At 40.8% G+C, this 22,159-nt stretch overlaps 1 long non-coding RNA gene across 1 annotated transcript; it reads right to left on the reverse strand.

Moving 5' to 3' along the window:
* Positions 1–11,296: 11,296 nt before the first annotated feature.
* LOC118251282 (uncharacterized) lies at positions 11,297–21,781 on the reverse strand. Its single transcript, XR_004779737.2, has 5 exons — positions 21,573–21,781; positions 20,747–20,920; positions 18,126–18,231; positions 12,269–12,386; positions 11,297–11,433 (listed from the first exon to the last, which is right to left on the reverse strand). It is a non-coding gene; the product is annotated as an uncharacterized LOC118251282 (long non-coding RNA).
* Between the last annotated feature and the right edge of the window lie 378 nt (positions 21,782–22,159).

A 22,159-nucleotide genomic window follows, 5' to 3' on the forward strand; every position in this document is an offset into this window, starting at 1 on the left:
GAGGGCACTCAGCTGCACTGCTACGTGGTGCAGGAATCTCTACCTAACCTGTGAAAGATCAGTGGACCTTAGCAAGCAATAATAAGATTAAGAGAGATATTCTGGGGAATCTGCTCTGAAACAGCTAGATTCCTGTCTCCTGAGGGCCCGAAGATTAAATGGCAACAGCCACTGGAGGTCTGATGAGGTTGGGAAGCGTCCTGTCACCTGCCCTGCCGGCAGCAGGTTCTGAAGGAGACTTCCGAAAGGGTTAAATGGGAAGAAGTGCAAATGTACAGAATGTAAGGGATGTTACAGAAACATTGCTCGGTGGCTGAGGGGAACAGGCCAATCTCCCAATGAAGCAGAGGTGAAGGATGTTGTGTTGCTCTTTTTTTCCATGGTCTGAAAACATGCAAGAAACTATAACGCTTTATGACAAAAAAATAAAAATAAAAATAAAAATAAAAATAAAAATAAAAATAAAAATAAAAAGTGATAATAATAATTACTCAGAGCAATATCCTTGATGGTTACAGTGTAGAGAACATGTTCATAACAATTTTTCTCTAAGAATACTTAGAGCATTTTTCTTGTTATTTTCTGGGGACAAATCTCCCAGTAGCATGTGTGTAAAATGTGCATCACTTTTAAAAAGCCCAATAATATATTTTACCATTGCTAACTTAATTATATCATTTGTAATGCAGTTTGCAAATGTTAGGACACGTTTTGTGTGATTTCCAGTTCATGCTCATTAGAAATAGTTTATTCCAGAATGCCCGTTTTGTCCTCAGCTGAGGTCTGCTGCTGGTTGCCAATGGGTAAGTGGAAAGACAGTCACTGTGTTCCAGCCTGGGTGAGGGCTGGGTTTTAGTACCAGATTTGCAGGAAATACCAAAGATGAAGCACTTTGAGAAAGTGTATATATTGCACATATGTAGGTCAGGAAGATCTTTTTCCATATTGTGTTTTTTACAGAACGCAATAGCAGAATGACTCAGCCATGTACTCCTGCTCCCTCTGTGTATCTTCTGCATATGAAACTCCACTGATTTATAGAAATTACTAAAAGGACTTTACTTCCTATTATCTTAGATTTTATTTTCCTCTTGCTTTTCTGATATAGGTTACATAAGCTACAAAAAGAAACCTACAGAAATCTGACCTGATGTGTAGAAAGGGCACGGGGCTGGAGGTGCACTGATAGGGTACGGTCTGCCCAAACCAATTTTTCAAGCTCAGGTATGGGAGCTTGAAGGGAAATAAAGAGCAGCCTGGAAAATCTCCCCAGTATGCACGTCTTTGAATGGTCAGACATGAACACGTCTGTATTGCTGTTCTGAGCTCTCATGCATGAAGAAGCATGGCCAGCTCTAGGCAAAACTGCCACATCTCTAGTAAACTAGAGATGGCAAAAGACCTGCAAGCCACGAGCTTTGGACCTAGTGTAGGTGCTGCCAGGGGAGGTGTAAGGGTGTCTGAGACAGCAGCTCCTGCTGGAGGAATAAAGGAAGGGGAGAGGAAGAACCCAGAAGCTGTCTCTCCTTGTCCCTACCCATAACACATGGCATCTCAGATACAATAATCCCCCTTTCATCTGACAGGGGCATGCCTCCCAGCCTTGTGGTGGCAAGGCCTGAACTGCTGGGAAACCTTGAGTTCACTCTGCAGGAAATGCTCCCATTGACCTGGTAACATCTGATGGAATCCCTTTATAGCCCTGTCACTTTCCTTCTACATACTTTCCCTGCACTCTGTTTCCCTTCTCTTTTGGCTCCTCTACACTATTTTAAGTACAACACATTTCAGTTCTGCTTCCCTCCTAATCAGCTAAGTAGCTCTAATGTCAAGTATTCTTTGGGGCTGGATTAGGACTTTCCTGAAGAGTAAAAAAATAAATAAATAAATAAAATAAAGTTTGCAGTGCAGCTCCATTACCACAAAGTTCAAAGGTATTCATGGCTATATATCAAAGGAGGATTATACGTAAATCTAGAGTTAAGATTATTATGCATGGCTCAGGTAGCAGCCACACCTGGAATTACAAATATTTGCAAATCACACACTAAAAATCTGTGCACCTATTAAAGATATATGTATATATACACACACACACATACATAATATATAGTGTATAATATATAATATATGTGATATATGATATGTGATATATGAAAAACATAATACAGTATAATATAGTATAAGTATTATATGTGTGTGTGTGTGTGTGTGTGTTTTTATAAAATCCAGGAAAACAAAAACTATATTAGACCTGGAAAGCGAGCTATAGTACATGTAGAATGTAAGAAGTAAATTAGTATTGTGTAGCATAGCAAAATGTCAAGGCAGAAACAAACAGTTTATGAATACTATCAAACCAACATTATAAATTAAAGAAAGCAATTATTTAGTCTCAGAAAATAGCAGGTCAAGGGCAAAGGGCCTCAAGCTAAGAATGGGAAAGCTTAGATTGCAAAAAGTTCTCTGTGGAACAATTAGATGATCGTACACATACCTAAAAAAAGTTGGGAAAGATATGTCTTGAGTTTCTAAAAGTTCCCATTACAGTAACAACATCAGAGCAAACTCGTACTGAAAATAGGCTGCATTAGCACAGAATGGAACGTGCTCTTGGTTCGTTGAATTACTAAACGCAACTAACTGGAAAATACCTCTGGTTTCTGCATCGCCCTGTACTTGATGTATTACATCTTTAGCAAAGTAGGCATAAAATGCTAATACACAGTCAGAGTAAAATGTTATTATTCTGGGTGCAGTGTGCTTCACATTTATGTTGCTACGTTGTAAATTTCTGCATATGGCAATGACAAATCAGCTTCTCTTGCTGTAGATATTCAAGTACAGTTTAAAGTCAGTCAGAATAATATCTTTGCGAGAAGGCAAGACTATCCTCTTAAATAAGTGGGCCAGGACTGACTGACCTGAGTTCTGACACTGTTAGCTGCTCTTTCAAGTACTTAATTCCTCTTCCCACTGAAGTCAATATGGATCATATGCCAAAAGCATATAATGTGATTTACTTTGTTGTTTGTTTGTTGTTGTTGTTGTTTTCATGAATATCTGCAATGTAATCAGTAAAGTCAACAGTACTCTGGAAATAGGACATACAGTCTCATCTAAATATCTTTACTCATCAACTGAACAAAGAATTGGATGGGATTCCAGTTTGTTAATTTGTTTTCTCCACTTGGGTAGCTCTTCTCTTTGCAACAGCACTTCAAATATCATGCATTTAAATGGTTACTCTATTAGAGCTTATTCTATTTCTCAAAGAAAAAGTAGTGGATGTTCTTTTTTTTTTTAGAAAAAAGAAAAAGTAAAATGTGATTTTAAGATATCTTGCTGGGGAAAAATAGTTCTAAGACAGGTCAAGCTTTGAATTCAAACTAATTGGTGGTATTCCTTCAAATTATCGATTTTTTTAACAATCCAGTTATGGATTGTCACAGTCAAAATATGTTTGTTTGTATTAGCATGACATTTTCCATTCACTAAGTTCTCAAGGAAACATACATGAACGTTGATGACAGAATTTGTCAGAAACCCTGTAAAATACACATCTGAGTCTTAAACTGTTTATCAGAAATAGAAAATAAAAGTGTAAAGTTAGGCCATTGTCTTCAAGTTAGCAATACCAATTGCTCTAACTTGTCCTTAAAATCTCACAAGTGGGAGTGGTAAGGATTGATAAACTTAATTGGCACCAGAAAATTCCCAAAGTCTTTCAAATGTTTCTTATGCAAAATAAACAAAAAATTCATAACTATTCCTACCATGCTACATTCCTGAATGATGACTACATCCAGGGTTCCTTCTGCTCTGGAAAGGAGCATATTCTGGAAAGGAGGATAGAAACATAAAGTACCTGATACTAAACTTACTCCAAACTTATGCTGATGTAAATAAAATTCAGGAGGATAGCATAAACCCTGTCTAAATTAAACCTGGAGCTAAGCCAAAAAGTCCTTCCTCCCATCTAAACTGCTAGGAAAATTCTCTATTAACATTCAGTTCAGATTAGTTAGTGTATTGTTTGAATAACATATTTCTAAATTACACTCATTAAAAATCATCATGACTTTAAAAAATTATATGAAAGACTTCCTTATTGTTTCGAGTTCAAAAGTAAGAACATCCTAGAGGCACTGTGGGCATCCATCAGATAAGTGAAGAAAGATAAAAGATGGCATGTTACATTATCCACTTAAGTGCTACTACTCCATCTGTAAGCTAATGAGAATTCGTTACAAAGATACTAGAGAAAAGCAGATTACCTTGGATTTATGGCAAGGTAAATCTGGTTTTGTTTATTTGTCTGTTTGTTTGTTTTCAAAGTCCTTACAAATGAACATCCATTATCTTCTTTGTTCTGCTTTTACAGTTTACTACTCTCTTTGAAGTTAAAAATAGAAGATCAGTATTAGAAAGCTGATTCGGATCTGATCCAGCCTATCAATCTGCTTTGTCAAACACCTGAGCTTGAAGCAGGGAAGCTTCTTCACCTGCATTCTTACACAACCCCTAAGAGGCTTCAACTGGTCATGTGAGACAAGATTTTCAGAAGTGGCCGCTGATCATCTATTTGCTTCCAAACGTATGATTTTTCAGGAAGTGTTTAGCGTGGACTCTGAAAATTATAAAATCAAAAGAAAGGAGGGCTGGAAGAGAGTGTGGTAGGGGACACATAGAACTGGGACAACCCAAACTAATAGCCTGGAGAAGGAAAGGGGAAGGAAAATGTTTTGCAGCTAAGGAAGAGGTGCAAGCAGAGATAAGAGTCCAGTGTGAGATGGCATGCACTACCAACACTTCTCCGAGCATCCTGGGCATGCACCAGTATCTCTCTGACAAGGCTAAATAACAAGTAAATGATTTCACAGTGAAAAACATAACTTGTCATTTGATTGGATATTGGTAAAGTACAAATAAATGTATCATACAGGAGAAAAAGTGTGATTCAAGAGAGGAGGTGTAAGGAAAAGCATTCCCATCCTCTTCCTGCCCCATCAGGACTCACATTGCTTCCTTAATCATCACCAGGAAATGTGAGTTTCTTTGAGAGACACTTGCTGAACTCTTTGTGGATTGTTCTGGTGGCTCAGGACAGGAAGAGGAGTGTGATGTCCTCTGAAGCAGGTCACTGTATGCGTTTTTAGAGGAAACTGAGAGCCTACAGACAACTTTTGAAGCCAGAAGGCTTGTCCACTAACTTCTGTCCTGGTAAGATGTACGTAGGTCGTGTGTTCAAATGAGAGCTCCCTGTTGGACAGGAGCTCCTTACTCTTGTTAGAGTTTTACCACCTCAATGCTGCAAATTATCCATCAAAGCCTATCCGATCAAACCTCGTTTCAGTAATCCCTGCTGATGCGAGGTTAAGAACTTTAAACCAATGCCTCAAATTGCAGCAATCTGGCCGCTGCTGTAAATTGTATCTAAGTTTGGCTGGATCAATAGGATCCAAGGTCTCCTTGTATTCTGCTCTTTCTTTCACCAAGAAATACACTTGTTATTATTCTTCTGTCTTAAACAAAGATATCATGGCACAGAGAAATAGGGCATCGTTACCCTTTCCACACAAAGCACAGAAACCCTTACCTGCAGCATATTTATCCAGACAGGTCTAAGACTTTACCTGTTGCCCACTTGCTTATGACTGCAGTCTGTGCCCTCATCTCCACCCTGTACTGAGGTGTCGCCTTAAGAAAGGGGACGGTTCATGAGCTTAAGTCCTTACTGATGAATAGAAATTTTGCTGTTCCCTGTTAGGGTTTGTTATATACTAAGAGTAAATTCTCTTGCCTGTAATATTCTGGCAATGAGTATTTTTTTATTTTTTTGAGATTGATTAAATGCTTCAGCTTTGCTCAGTCTATTAATCTCAGCAGCCATTTATTGCTTCATATACTACAGTGCATTTGGGATTATCCCTTAAGCACTGTGTGTAGAAAGCATGTAGCAGTGAGATACAAATTGTGTGTCTTGGAAATGCTTTTCTGGAAATGAAGAAAAGGAGCTGTCAGAAAAAGTCGGGATGGTTAATATTGGCACTGGGTGCCTCAATCTTTTGTCATCAGTACTGTAAGCTCCCATTTCCTATATCAAATGAGTGATACTAACTCAGATTCTGTGGTATAACCTAGTGTACCCTTACCTGTCTGGTAATTCCTGGTGACACCTGGTTCAGAGGAAAAGGGATTTTCCTGCAACTTCATAGAGCACTATGAGCAATTGCTGCTGTGCATTGGCTGGGACATTCAGCCTCTTAATCTAGTGAACAGCTACCGCTGCCTCCAAAAGCTGCAGTTATCACTATTCTGCATATTATGCATATTTTTACAGGTAATACATGCATCCTGCTGGATGAGGCAATCTTCAAACATATACCAACTATGTTAGCACAATGACTATCAACACGAATAAACCAAACCCTAGGAAGTCTATTATTGAATTGTGAATCATGAGTTTTCAGTTACTTTTTGTTCTTTTGTCTTGCAAAAATCAGTGGTTAGCAAAACAACATGAGCTTCAGTGGAGATATGCCAGTCTACGGCAGCAGAGGGACTGCTCTTTGCTGCTCGGCCACTGTTACTGACTTCGAGCAATCATCTCAGGACTCTCATTGTAAAATCCTTTCCTTGGTTTGTTGCTTAAAACTGGGTTGGCTTTCATTTCAATAATGTAAAAATGAATAGGCACATGCATCAAGAATTAATTAATATAATAATAAAATCATTGAATCATTAAGGTTGGAAAAGACCTCTGAGATCATCTGGTCCAACCATCCCCCTACTACCAATGTCACCAACTAGACCATGTCCCTAAGCACCACGTCCAACCTTTCCCTGAACACCCCCAGGAACGGTGACACCACCACCTCCCTGGGAAACCCGTCCCAGTGCCTGACTGCTCTTTCTGAGAAGAAATGCCTCCTCATTTCCAACCTGAACCTCCCCAGGTGCAACTTGAAGCCATTCCCTCTAGTCCTATCACTGGTTATCTGCGAGAAGAGGCCGACCCCCAGCTCCCCACACCCTCCTTTCAGGTAGTTGTAGAGAGCAATGAGGTCTCCCCTGAGCCTCCTCTTCTCCAGACTAAACAACCCCAGTTCCCTCAGCCGCTCCTCACAGGACTTGTGTTCCAGGCCCTTCAACAGCTTCGTAGCCCTTCTCTGGACATGCTCCAGGACCTCGATGTTCTTCTTGTACTGAGGGGCCCAAAACTGAACACAGTACTCGAGGTGAGGCCTCACCAGAGCAGAGTACAGGGGTACGATCACCTCCCTGGTCCTGCTGGCTACACTATTCCTGATACAAGCCAGGATGCCGTTGGCCTTCTTGGCCACCTGGGCACACTTGGCCACCTGGGCACACATTCCCTCTGCACAGAGTTTACAGTATAGTTAACCAACCTGGTTACCTATAGTTACCTAGTTATTTGAATGGTTTTGCACATACTGATTTTAGAGATCTCAATAGCTAATGAGGCCCATGCACAATGAGAGAAAAAAAACAACATGGCTGCAATGTTTTGGTGTTCCTTTTTTTCTTGCTCTCTATTCATCCTTCTCTATCATGTCAGCATTTAGCTGTGTCTGTCCATTTATGCTCATCTCTTGTCCCGGTGTGCACTCCCACACTCTCAAATCACTCCCTTGCTAGCCCACCAGGGCATTTTGCCTACCCTACCTCTTGACCATGTTTCTGATGGGAGGCATCTTCCCTAGTAGAATTCCCCTGACTTACGGGAAAACATGGTGTTGCAGATAGAATGGTTTTGAGGCTGAGCACTGCACAGGAAGGATGATTTATGAGGCCATATGAAGTCATGGGATTTGGAGTGCTCTGAAAATAACACAGATGAGATCAGCAATCCTCAGAACATGTGAGACCAGAAACAGAGAGAGTTTCCCAACATGGTACTCTGCCAGTGACATGACAAGAGTTTAGGACATCAAAGAGACCATGATGTCTTCTGAGAGCACATTCAGCTATGCAGGCATTCTCTGTTTCCCAGAACTGTGACCCGATTTCCTCCCACACCAGCCTGGGCACCCAGCCCCGCATCCCTGCTGCCTGAGCATTCAGGTCACCAACACAGCTGAGAGTTTTGTTCCTCCTTGGCTCCTTGCTACCCCCACGTTACTGCTTCCCCCTGAGTCTTCAAAATGCTTGACCACAGTCAAGAAAATCCCCCATTTGCTCCCATTTCCCTGACCAAACAAGCCTTAAATCCATATCCCCATCCCTGTGTACTTATCACTGGCTTCAAGTCTTTTTCAACAGAGGAGGCTGTCCTTGATCTCAGTCCCCCATGACACCTACTCCATCGCTCATTATATCAAGTTATTTTCCAGGCTCCTTACCTAAAATTATCAAGAGTAACCCATGTATGATTGTTATTCTATCTTAGGACACATACATTCCATCAGGAGGGTATTGATACCAAAAATTAGTGCTGGCTTCTTACATCATCATGTCAGTTTCAAGTAGTGTTTTGGGAGTGATTTTATAGCAACAGAAATCATAATCTTCCATTTTAGCATCATTCATTTTCTTTCTTTTGCAGTTTTTAGTTCAGTGGTAACAAAGGGTCCAAATTATTTTTAGCAGTTTTCTTCTGATTTTATTTATTTTTAAATTGTTTTGATCTTTTATTTTAAAGCAGCCTTTTTTTTTCCCTTCTTAGACTTAGCAGGAGTCTTAAATAGTTGTTTGTGTTTTTTTCAGTAGCCAAGCCTTCATGAGTGAATTTTTAGAGTATTGTGTGGTGTTCGCATCCAAAATAGAAGCAAGCAATACACTGTGCAAGTGCAAAGCACAAACCTCCCATGATGATTACAAAGCACAAAATAACCAGCATGGCACACCAAAGAGCAAGTGCTGCTGCGAAGTTCTTCACTGTAAAGCAGGGTCACTTTTTCCCTGTTCCCATATCATGGACCCAGCGTGAACCTCAAGCCAGGCAAGAGTATCCATGTTAAGAAACCTCACAGAGAATCTGAAGAAAAATGTATTTCCAAAGTGTCACCCAGCCGTGCCAGCCCAGACACTACCAGTCCCTAATACCTGTCCTACCAGGAAAAGACAGACAGCAGTTGACTCCTCTCACAATATAGCTTGGTCTGACAGAGACTGAACTATTCCCAAAGTTGCTATGAGTCTGATGAAGACCCTCAATATATGGGTGAACCCCCAAAAGAAAGATTATTCACCAAGGCTCTAAGCCTTCCCACAAAAAGCTCTTATTACATTAACTCATCCTGAACTACAAAACTATATTGTTATCTCTTTTCCTCATCTCCCTCTTTGTATAGTTCAAAAAGGTCTCAAAATTATTTCTGTATGCACTTCTGGTGATATTTATTTTGGTGCACCTTAAGTACAACAGAGGCTTATTTTATTTACCTAGTAAAGCCACATCTTGTTTACTAATTGAGCATCTTCTGCTCTTTTTTCTCATCAGATGATTTTAAAATTCACAACAGATCCATATAATGAAGCTGCTATGTCTGAAAGCCAAAGCATTCACACTGAGAACACACTCTGAAAGAAGAGTAAAATCTTACCGAGGGAAAAAAATCCAGGCAACGTACAGAGAACCTTTCTGGGCCTGCAGATGAAGGCTCTCACACAGATCACCCACTCTGTGCTACAGGTAAACAACCATCAACATTCATGAAAGCACACGCAGGCTGCACAATGGTCCCTCAGATCCATCACACAGAGCCCTCCCACACCGTGAGGGCTGACATGCACTATTTCATTTTAGCATTCATACAGACATGCAGAGCACACAAAACTAATGCTTCACAACTAAAAAATTCCAAGTAGTGTTTCAAAAACAATATGTTCCCTCCTCAGGGCAGGTGCATCAGGCATCTCTGATCATGTGCTGCTGGCAGCTGGTGCTCACGAGGGCATCCTGTGGGCTGTTCAACCTGTCCTGTAGGTCTCTGAAACTCTGTCCAGCAACCTTGAGCTCTAACCTTTGGTCTCAGCATTATGCAGGGCATAGCAATCGATTATAATTCAAAGCATATATTGCTTGGATATCTCAGGCTCTCTGTTTAGTGCCTACTGTTCCACCTCCTAAAGAGAAAGCCTACTGTCATGCTGCCGATGCTTGAATAATGGTGACATTGGGGTTATTTTTCTTTCATCCAATGAAAGGTTTCTTTAACCGTGACTGTAGGAGGATAAGAAGTGAAATACTAACTGCATTTACGTTCATACTGCTAACCACATTGGAAAACGACTTCATTTTTTTTTTTTTTTAAGTTTTCACTGGGGAAAATGGATAACAATTTATGAACATTCACTCACAGTCTTTCCCAAGCAGACTCTCATTACTATTAATCAACATAGCAGGCCATGAGATTTAGCAGAGGAATAGTCCTTTCGTTTCTAAACTCAGTGGGTGAGTATGGAGCCAAACAGTGCGTGCTGAAAATGGGGAATACCATTTTTGCAGAGCTGTTTCTAACTTTCTGTGGATGGGCAGCCCTTAAGATGGGCTGCCTCTTCATGGCAGCATGCAACACAGTCGTAGTAGTTCATTCAGAGTCAATCTCCTCATAACCAGAAGCAATAAAACCACTTGCATATGAGCTTCCCAACTGCTTATTTCCAGGAATATATACTTTTGACAGTCTCAAGTCACACAGACATTACTGGTCATCCCAGTTCTGCTGCAAAATCCCCTCCAACCAAACTCTGCATCTGTCTGTACAAGGTAAACTAGTAGACACTAAGATAATGAATACATTTAAGAGGCATAAAGCCAAAGTATGACACACTGGGAAAAGGCTGAGGTGCTTCTTGGAAACTGAATTTATGAGTTACCAGTTTATTAGGGTTCTTTTTAAAAATCAATGAGCATGTGAACAAAGGTGATTTATTTGATATAGTATACTTTGACTGCCAGAGTGTCAACAAGCTTCTTAAAGTAGCTAAGCTTCTTGAGAAGAGAGGTGTTCTCAGAAACTGACCCTCAGTTAAAAGGTAGGAAATAAAACACAGGAATTAATGGCAACGTTTTGTAGCAGAGGCTGGTTACCAGATATTACCACAGAGATAAATGATAGCGCTTGTGCCATACCAGATGTTTGCAAGTTACGTAGCAAAAAGGTAAAGAAGTTGCAATGTTTGCAGATGACACAGCTGTTCAGAGAGTAAAGCTGACTATGAAGACTTGCGAAAGGATTCTTGCTGTCTTTTATTAATTGGTGACAAAATAGCAGAGAAAATCCAGTGCCAATTCATATACTATAACACATGGGAAAAATATTATAAAATAAACATGCCAAGTGATGCGACACAAATTAACTGTTACTCAGGAAAATGAACTTGAAGCAGTTCTGGAGAATTTTCTGACAATATCAGCTTGTTTCTCAATGGTGGTCAAAAAAGCAAGGTGTATTTTAAGTATTACTAGAAAAGAAGCAGAAAAAAGTAACAGTAAAAATGATCATACTGCTGTAAAAATCTATCACGCATTCTCATCTCAAATACAGCAGACATTTCTGATCACCCTGTTTCACAAGAAGCACAGTGAAGAAAGAGAAAGGTGACAGAACAATAAATGCATGTAGTAGCTCCCATATGATGGCAGACTATATACTGTGGGAATCTTCAGCTTCCAAACAGTCTTTCATTATTTTTCACAATACCATAGCCAAAGAGCCTCAAGGCTCTAAGTTCAAATAAACAAAATGAAACATTTTTTTCCACGTAGCCCAGAACTGAATGATGGACCTTAATGGCACAGGATATTATGCAGGTCAAAAGTATAATCAGTTTTTAAAAGGAATTATAAAGTTAATGCAAAATAGACCGATGCTTTTTAGTAAGGTAATCTGGATACAGTCTTCGTCAGAGGAAAACTTCCTTATAAGCCCTTTTTCAACATATGTGCCTTATTTCAGCATTTTAGATACACGGTGTTGAGTTAGACAGACTTTGACCTGACCTAATGCAGAAGTGGTTGTGTTCTTGCATTTCCCGATCCTGGAAAGAGCCATAACTAATGTGAAGTTTTTCAGAAATAAGTGACGCTTTTAAATCTCTTTATCATTTCCCTTCTTATCCTATTGCCTAGACATGTGGAGTTTTCCCAGTGTAGGTCTCTCAAAAGCTCGAGTCAAGACTGAAATAGGGCAGTTGACCCTGGAGAGCCTGTGAAGTTTGAGGCCCCTTCCAGTCCTCCAGCTCTGTAATGGGGGGATGTTGTGGCCAGTTTTTGATTGCTCAGGAACAGGATACCTACCTGTCTTGTACTTATCCAGATGTATCACTATTCCATCCTGAGTCACAAGTTCACAGTCAGGCCCAAGGAGCAGGACGTTTTGGTGTGCAGCACTGAGGGAATACTTCAAAAGAAATCACTGCCACAAGGAAACAATGACACATAGCATGATAAATGCCAACTGCTTCTCTATCTCTACCTATTCCAGAGCAGATAACATGAAGCAGTTAAATAGAAGAATCTCATTTCAGTGGAAATCCTCCCATTTAGAGAAGTTCTGGGTGCAAAATTAAGCACCTGTGTTTTTTCCAAAATTTTCCTGTCAGATAGTTCCACATGAAGCTTAAGGCCATCTAATTGCTTTTATTATCATTATACAGCTAATGCAATACTGTAGTGTCTACTAGAGATCCCCATTAGAAATAATATCCCCCATACAGGTACCAGAAGTGTACAGAGCCAAGGTCTCTACTGTGCTAAACTTGGATGTTAGAAAGTCATGAGGCAGATTTATATCCAGGATAGCAAATCTAGCCCACTCTTCAAAGCCAGACAGATCACACTGCAGAAAAAAAGGGACAGGCTACTAAACAGCCATCAAACTACTTCAGGAGAGTTTCTAAATATTCTTCTGTGTGAATAAAGTGATTGATGCTCTTGCTATTTCTCATATCTCAGTAGAACATGTGGTTGATAATTACATTTTGTTCTTGATTAAAATGGCACCCCTTTGCTAAAATCTTTGCTGGGTTAGCGGGGCAGACAGTCAACATTTGGTGGGATTAATCACTCCAGGGTATTCAAAAGCATCTCCAGTATTGCTCAAGGAGGCTGTTTCAGGATAGGAAAGCTGGACACAGAGAAGAATTTGCAGAATCCAAGCTGCAATCCACCTCTCTGATGATACAATCTGAATTGCTGTTATAAACCCAAGTATTTGGCTAAGGTTACTTACCTGCATAGTGTTGTGTTCATGTCCCTCAGGTGACACAGCTGTATATACTCGTGCCCATAATGCTGACTCAGCAAACCAGCAGCTATTGCTGTCTGTAACTGAAAGCACTAAACCCTATGTTTACCCATGGGCTCGATTGTGCTGCCTTAGGTCCACAAGGCAATATAAAAGCTACTGCCTTACTGTTAAGTGGAACAGTTTTAAAGTATTTAATCTGATGAATGTGGTAAAAACCCAAATAACCTTTTGCCAGTGGTTTGCTGCACTTACAGTTATTTAAAGGTGATAGGAAGAGTGATACAGATGGAGAATAAGAATAAATATAAGATTAATTTAAGAATATATCTTTGCAGGGTAGAGTAGCACATAGACACAGTGTCACCACCCATAGGCTGAGAGCACCAGCAGATGCACTCTTCTGGCCCTAGCTTTGCTTCTTGAAGAGCTTCTTTTGTCTCCTACATACAATCATCCACTGGCACAAGGAGCCTGTCTAGCTTGTCACCAGGCACAATGAAATGCAGAAGCACTACTCAAACCCACTTTGGTGTAAAATCACCATGGTTAGCACTGTCTAGCACCAAACCAGCCACGGGCAGATGCCTTTGTGCTGGGGGATCTGAGAAACCCCTTTGCTAGTATTGCTGCCAGGTGGAAACCTCCAGCACAGCAGTAGCCGTGTCTCAGTGAAGAGAGCCATCTGTGGCTCAGCCCCGCCTGCATATTCTGTTGCCTCTGAAAGATGCAGCAGTAGGGCACGATTGCCATTTAAGTATGAAGGCATTTAGAAACAGGCAAAATTACATTAATGCACTGACTGGACAAATCCCTGAAAAACTGTGTATGCAAGAAGATTCTCACAGCTTTCTGTGAGATCTGCCTTTTCTGCCAAGTCTGTTGCTCTTGGTTATTCATGATTTAACTCTGTAGTATTTATTCAATTAAAAAAGCACTGGAGGGGTGAGGAAGGTTATGCTTGGTATGAACACTAAATGAAATATGCCTGTACTCAAGAATTAATGTTCGTATTGAAGCAGGTCAGTCTTTAAATCAGTTTTGTTAGTCTCTTTGAGTTCTGATAATTTAAAAAGTACCTTATTTCTGTTAGCTGGCTAAAGACTCCATTAGTTATATTTTTTATAGAGAGATCACAGGCCAACATGACTTAATGTTCTGAAGTCTGTGTTCCCACATAGCTCAACTTATTCAAGTAAGCAGTGCTAAGGTTTTGTCTTTGTGTTAATATGATTCTAATAGAAGTGGACTAATACTAGCTTAGGCCTAACTTTACTAAAGCCTGTTATTTCTTTGCTTTTCCTATTACCCAATTTGTAACTCACACTGGGTAGTAACCAAAATGCCTGCTGGGTGACTTTTTAAGTAGGTTTTCTTTGCAGCCCATTTGCTTCCTTGTAATTGAACGAGGTGGGGCTGAATCTGCCAGTCAATTTTAAAAGGCTTTTTGTAAGAATGTTATGAGCCACCACCTCATGTTTAGAGCTGTGATTACTTTTGAAAAGGACTGTCTTTTCAAAGGAGATCTCACTTTGTCAAACACTGGAAAGGTTTTCTTGTTTTCTTGAAATACAATTATCCCTGGGGTTCTAGAAGTGGTAACTGCTAAAAGGCTAAATGAAGCAGAAATCATTTATATCATTTGTGTCAATTGATCAGCTGACACAAACAGTTGCAGCCTTACTTTACCACATCAGAGTATTGATACTGCTGTGCCCAAATTCTGTTGTGATTTCCGGTGGGTTGTTATATGCTTGTTTGTTAATGTTACTCAATCTGTTTGCTGTCTTTAGGGCTCTGGCTCCACGTTATTAATATTGGACCACTATAGCACTTGGGAAAAGAAAACTGATCAGGATCAGGGAGCAAATTACATTCTGTCCGGTTAGCTGGAGCACCCAGAACACGATTCACATTGACAATGCTTTATACTGCCTCTCTGAGTTATCCCTCATCCAGTATTGGAGCTACAACAGTAAATACCCGGTCTGGCATGTGGTCTGCACAAACAAAGTTATCCCTTCAGCACGTCTACAACAAATCTGAAGCAGTTGAGTGAGTTGCCCCACTTCGGTGCCTTTCATCATCCAGCTGCGGCACTCTAATTCCCCATTGCTAGGTGTCTAACGCCTCGCGTGATTTCTCTTGGAACCACAACTTAAGACAATCCATCCCGAATTCTTTTAAATCCATCTGCTTTATTATTAAACTGATAAACCGCAAAGTCTTGCCCTGTTGTATGTAATCTCTCTCCTTCCGAGCAGTTCAGCTGACTCATCAGAGGCAGGCCAACACCAGTGCTGTCCACGCTTCTGCTGTGAAATGCAAGGTGTCTGCTCCCTGACCTGCTGCCGCTGGACCTGACACAGGTGTGTGAGTAACACAGGAGTGCACAGGTAAGCAGGGCTCGGTAAGTAACACAAGGGCATTGATGGTTTTGATAACGCTCTCTCAGTAGAGGCAAAACTGTGTGCCACAGCTCTGGCATCTCAAGTGGTGTGTCTCCGTGAGGTCTTAGGTCCAAACAATGACCAAATGGGAAAATCTCAGGGGTTATTTTATAAGTTTTAGCAAACAGGTTTAAACTAAGAAACCTAGAAGACCAGGTCCTGCTTTCATATCAACGCTGAGACTGGTAACAGCGAGTATGTCTTTGGTGACGTTGTTTTCTAGCTGACACATCAGATATCATGGCATTACTAAAAAACTCATTATCAGTCATATTGGAACCAATGGCTTGGGAAGCCAATGTATCTGGAGGTTGAGAACACATAATTATATCAATGTTTGTAGATTTGACTCTTTCTCCTGTTGCACAGTGTTGGGTCCACACTGACTTCTCCACACGAGGCAGTATTCCCTGTAGAGCACAGCTTCACCTATTTCATACAAACTGTCCCAAACTGTTCAGAAAAATGAGTCTTGATCCAGCTGGAAGGCTGTCAACACAGTTGGCTCACAACTACTTGCTTCCTTACCCCTAAATGGGGTTCTCTTTTTGCTTGTCTGCACTGTAGACAACACACAGAATAATTATGGTTCTCATTTAATGTTCTGTGAACACATGAGGGCTGAAATTAAATATATTTTTTAATCATCTCAGAAATATGAACAGGTTTGTGGATGATTTTTCATATATATTTGTTTTTTTCTTCCAACTACTGCTACTTCCCAAGGGTTTTTTGTTGACATTTGCTGACTGTACAAATCAGGGCCTGCATTTAACAACATTAATTGGCCAGGACAACCATTAGCACAGGTCCAGGGAAGATTTTGCTATGAGTGAGCTCACTGCTGCACAAACACACAGATGATACAATCTCAGCAGCACAGATGCCTTGGTGTAAGACCTTTAACAATCCAATACTGATGCTCTAGCTGCAGGAGACACTGCTAGGTTCTAGCAAAGTTTGCTCGGCCCCAGCACTACATGAGCGTGACTAGAGTCATCTGAGAGAGAAGCTGTCTCTGAAAGCAATGTAGTCACATGTATATTTATCCCTATATTCCCACTAATGAACTCTGCAAGACCAGCAAAGAGCGAATAGAGAGATCTTGGAACACAGAACTTGGAAAACTGGATAACCTATTAAGGGAGAGTTGAGAGCTGGCAGTAAATGAAGAGCTTCAAACACACAAGGTGCAACATTTTGAGAGGGTTTCGCTGTATAAGAGCGAAAGCTCAAAATTTCAAGTGTGATTTTGCTGAAGAGAAAAAAATCATTTGAAAGGAAAAGTAAAAAGGGAATGAAAGTTGATATGTAGACTTGTAAAAAGGACAAAGGAGGGAGTGGGAGAAGACTAAACAGTCTCTTCCCATATCAGTCTTAGATCTTCTTTCTGCATGCCAGAAACTATGAAAATGTTAAAGTGCTGCAATCAAGGAAAAGACATTTGTGTATTTGCTTGTGATCCCGCACCCCTGCTATCAAATATCCTACTTGATTTGTTGTCACTAATTCCTTAAAGTGTAATTATTATTTGACTTCACTTTGTACTTGGCCATTTTTGTTCAATTCTCAGAAAATTAGTCAATGACTGATGGTTGAACATGACAAAACTTTCTGGCCTAGCTTATAATTTGAGTAAAATCTGCCTTTGGAGAAAATTCTTCCCCACAGAATGAAAGAAGCTATAAACTAAAAAGAACTATAGAAAAAGAGCTATATTCACCATAACTCAGCACTGGCCTGATATTGAGTTCAACAAAACAAATGCGTTGTATACTAAGCATTTGAACAACTTACTGAGTATTTCAAAAAATGGGGATGATGTAGGCTTTTTTTTTTAAACAAAAATGTAACATTCTTCAATTTAGTCAGCTTTTCAAATGTTTCTGTTCCATAAACTGAATATCTGAGCAGGAAAGAGTGTCTTGCAGATGGAAGGCACAGATCACAGCCACAGAAAAGATACAAAAAAATAATTGATTTGATTCATAGCCTCTTCCTATTTCTTTATAGTTTGAGGAATGCTTGGCTGAGTGAAGTTCTGTGGTTTTTTATTTTGAAGAAATACTTCTTTTGTTTTCATAAATCAGAGCCTTCCCATCTCCTCCATAAATCAGGGAGATGAAGCAATCCTGTTACCTTTATTCCATGTACAGTCAGACGATGGGGTTCCACCTCCGTCCTTGCACAGGGGAGTCACCCTTCCCTCCTCAAGCTACCTACAGGGACTCCCATTCACTCGGAAGGGATGCCATGACAGGAGGTTATAGAAATGGCTGGAGGACGACAGGCAGATGGTGAAGGGGCTGGGCACTCCTGCAAACAGCCAGCAAACAGCTGCTGAAGGAAACTAAGGGCTGCAAGAAAATTAGGGTTAGGCTCAGAATAGAGAGAAAGAGTAGACCCAAGATGGAGAGGCTCTGCCAGGGAAAACAGAGGACGGTGACATAATCCTCACCTGGGGAATTTCTCCTCAGCAGAAGGCTGGGATCTGCTTCTCCCGTTGTTCTTGCTCCAAGTAATTAATTTTCATCCTTCCTTTCTTTAAGAAACAGTTGACAAAACTGGGAGTGAAATAAACAAATAGCCATTTGTCTCTTTTAGTCTCAGACTTCATTCTGTGTGTGTGTGTTTCACCAGTAACCTGGAGCCTTTCAACCTTCTTTTTGCTGTTTCCAGAACTGTCTTCCTAAACCTTTTGAAAGGATGACATAGAAAAATATGGCTAAAACATAGCATGAATCTTTGCCTCCATTTGTCCTATCCCTATGGACCACTGAATATTCCACTTATTTTTTTGATGAATTCTAACCTAACCTTCTTTTGTATGGTACTAGGTAATCAACCCAGGCTAAAGGAAACCATCAGCCATTGGTGTTTCCATTATACCAAATCTCTGTGTTATTCAAGATCCACTGTATGCTCTTCCATGGCCCATCTCCCTAGCTCTAACCCGCATCTAATACGCTGCATAACCAACTGGAAAGCTCAAATCTGTGCATTTCTAATCTCTCAGTACAGTTACGTGGTCTCCAAAAACAAATGGCTGGTAAGGGAGAAAACAGCCAGTGAATGAATAAGCAGCATCTTGTTGCTGCTTGCTCAACTTTCCAGCAGTTCTATTGTAAATTCAAGGATTCTGGGAAGGAGGAAAAATGCTCAGTGTATGCATGGCAAACATAAGTTATGTCCTTTCATGATGCTATTATTAAAGTTGCAAAACCGTACTCTAGAGATGCTGCAGGCTGGATCCTCACTGCTGCAACCTTCTGCAGTCCTGCAGTCAGCAGAGCTATAGAGGCTGGAGCTAGCCGCTGAGCTGACCTGCCAGTCTCGCACGCAGTCTGCACGGTGCTGCGCAGCAGCAGCTGGCATGAATTGAACAAGTACAAAATCGAGTGCTTAGAGTATTTCTTTTCACATGTGTAATTGGATTGAGAATTGGTTTTAGATGGGCTCAATCCACAAACACCAGTGAAAACAAGCCAATGACATATACTACTGTGTTGATAAGTATTTTTTTACTCTGAGCACCAGTAACACATAAAAAAAGCCCAGTTCTTCAGTTTTGTACAGATCTGAGTAGCTTTTTTTGCCTGCGTAAAGGTAATGTAATTTTAGAAAAATGTATGCGAGGATTTTTAAGACTGGACTCTCGTAGAAGAAATTGTACCGTAGCAAAATATTATGATATATTAGCTTTTCAGTTCCGTACACCGCTATCTTGTCAGAGCTCTGAATTAATTGACTGGTATTGACTTCAACACTGAATTGCAGAATTGGATTGTTAAGAATTAGGTTATCCCTTGTGATTTAAGCTGTTAGACAAAATCACAGACACATAAGATTGGAAGAAACATATGGCTCATTTCTCCTTTGAGAAAGAATCATGTCTGCCTAGTACATTCCTGAAAGAAGTTTGTCTGTCCTGTTCTTCTAAAGCTTTGATGATGGGAATTATTTAAGAAACCTCTTCAAATGCTGATGAAAGGACTGTCTAACAAATACCTCTCTTGCTGCAAGTCACTTCTCATCTTATTCTTTGTTGGCATGGAGAAGACTTGATTCCCTTTGCAAGTCTTTTACACAGGTCAAGAATGCTATCAGGTCATCAGTCAGTTTCCTTTTTTTCTAGATTAAATAAATCTTCCCCCACCCCCTGGATTTATTGATTCTCATCATTCCTTTTACCCTCATATAGTTTTATTGGTTTATTTTTTTCTCTTATCATGTTCCAAAGTGGACACACAACCCTAGTTATCAGTGCTGAGTAGACCAGAAAATTACATTTATATTCCCCAGAATTTCATTTGTTTGGCTTATGGGTCAGTAAAATCATTGAGGGAGGAACGTTTTTCAAGCAGCATCATACTGTTGACTCACAGTCAGTTCATCAATGACTGGAGGACCCAAAGGCTTGCCTGCCGTATTGCTGCCTTGTCAGCTATTCTCCACTCTGCAGCTGTGCATTTGACTTCCCCCATGAGGAGTTCTTTGCATTCTTTATTGAATTTGATCTTATTTTTTTCAGAGCATTTCACCAACGTGGCGAGATTAATTTAAATTCGAATCTTGTTCACCAAAGTGCTCAAAAACCCTTCCATCTTGATGTCATCCACAAATTTTACTCTATCCAAACCATTACTCTCATCCAAGTCATTAATGAAAGCGCTGAGTCACGCTGACCCCAGCCATACCCTTGCGGGACCTCACTTACAACATCCCCCTGGTTTGACAGTGAATCATTGATAATTACTCCGGAGAAGTGGTATTTCAACCACTTGTGCACCTGCCCAGCTGCAGTGATTTCAGCCTGGCCTCATTCTTTTCTTCTGTTCAGCACATAAAAACATCATATGGGACCACATCAAAAGGTTTTAAAAACCCTTGGTCACGTTTGAAGCTCACCATGTACCAGCCAGGTCAGGGATGCCCAGTGCACACAGCTTATGGACTGGATCCTCCAAACTAGTTTGTGTAGCCCACAGCCAACTGCAAGGCACCTGCCGTACCTACGCAGACAGCAAGTTATGTTCACCTGCGTGATTCAGCCATAAGCAGGACCTTTGTGGTGCTTACCCAGTAAATCCAGCACCCACAGGAAGGAATGGACTTTTGCAGGCATAAAGATAAAGGGTTTTGTGGGTACAATGTTTCCATAACACACGGGAAAAGCAAGGCATCTTCTGCTCACCCCCCGGAGAGGTCACATCACCAGCAGCAAGCGGCTTAGGTGCCTACAGCACTGAGCTCCTGAAGAAGAGATGATTAGATCTGTTTAAAACAATGTTCTTCAAAAGCCTTTATTGCCTGACTGTATTCTGCATGTTTAGGAACAAACTGTATTAGTTTGTTTTAAAATGCTTCTCAGTGACAGTCCCAGCCTGACTCCCCCAAAGTCTCTATTTTCTTCATTTTCTCACTTTTAATGACAGGTATTATGTTTATCCACAGGGACTTTTCTTCTAGCAGCTGTCAAAGATTATTGTTAGTGCTTCTGAGAATGCTCTAGCACTTTAAATTTGCCAGCATAAAGCTCAGCAGGCTGGGCTGATTTCAATGTATCTACATCTCTTAAATTTTAAAATGTATTCTTTACTTGATTTTTGACTTTTCTATAGCCCTGTGAAAAAGAAACACGGTAAGTTTCTGGGTACCAGCACCTTGTTTGTGACTTAAAACCACTGAATACCTCAGTCTTGGTGTCATCTGCCTTTCCTCTCTCTAAGCCACAGACCTTCCTTCAGCCTCCCCCCGTTTCTAACATCCTTTCAAAGCTCTCATTACAATTTGTCCCTTGTGACTCATTTTGTGCCTTAGCCTTTCTGAGTCCTTCCTATTCAGGCACCCTTTGTCCCTCTATCCCTTTCTGTACAGCTGATTTTGTGTGATTCCTGTTATTTACCTTACAAGGTGAACCTGGAAAAGCAGTAGGGCATTTCTGCGGTGCTCATTGCAGTCACGAGGACAGCAAGGAGGCGGTGCAGTCACAGGGTAGCTCCATGTCACACAACCTGGCATGTACACAGCTGGCAAAGCACCTGCAGCTTCTTTAGAGCCAGCAGTAGATGGACACGCTGTCCTCCCAAGGTAGTACGGCTTCATGTTCACATCCCGCACGTGTCTGTGTTTGAGCTGCAGGCCACTTTCGGCTGTCTGCTCCTACAAAGAAATTTCCACGTACTTAATTTAAACAGTGGCTATAGATACGCCTAATCCCAAGAAAGACGTCTACCATTTTTCCTTGATCTTAAAGTGTTTACAAGGGAACCTGTCCTTTCTTTTTGCAGGTGGAGGAACCAAGATGCAGAAAAAAAGGTGAGGGCTATGTCCAGGGCAATGCCCAGCACGGGCTGCATTCAGAAGGGCAACCAGGCTGCTGAATCCCAACCCAGCATCCTTGCCACAGCCTCGCATCGTCTCCACAGATGAACTGCTGACTTCTCTCCATATCTATGAAGGACTTGATGATACACGTCTAACTCCACTTTC

This window comes from Cygnus atratus, chromosome 2, assembly GCF_013377495.2.
Source record: "Cygnus atratus isolate AKBS03 ecotype Queensland, Australia chromosome 2, CAtr_DNAZoo_HiC_assembly, whole genome shotgun sequence".
Taxonomy (NCBI): domain Eukaryota; kingdom Metazoa; phylum Chordata; class Aves; order Anseriformes; family Anatidae; genus Cygnus; species Cygnus atratus.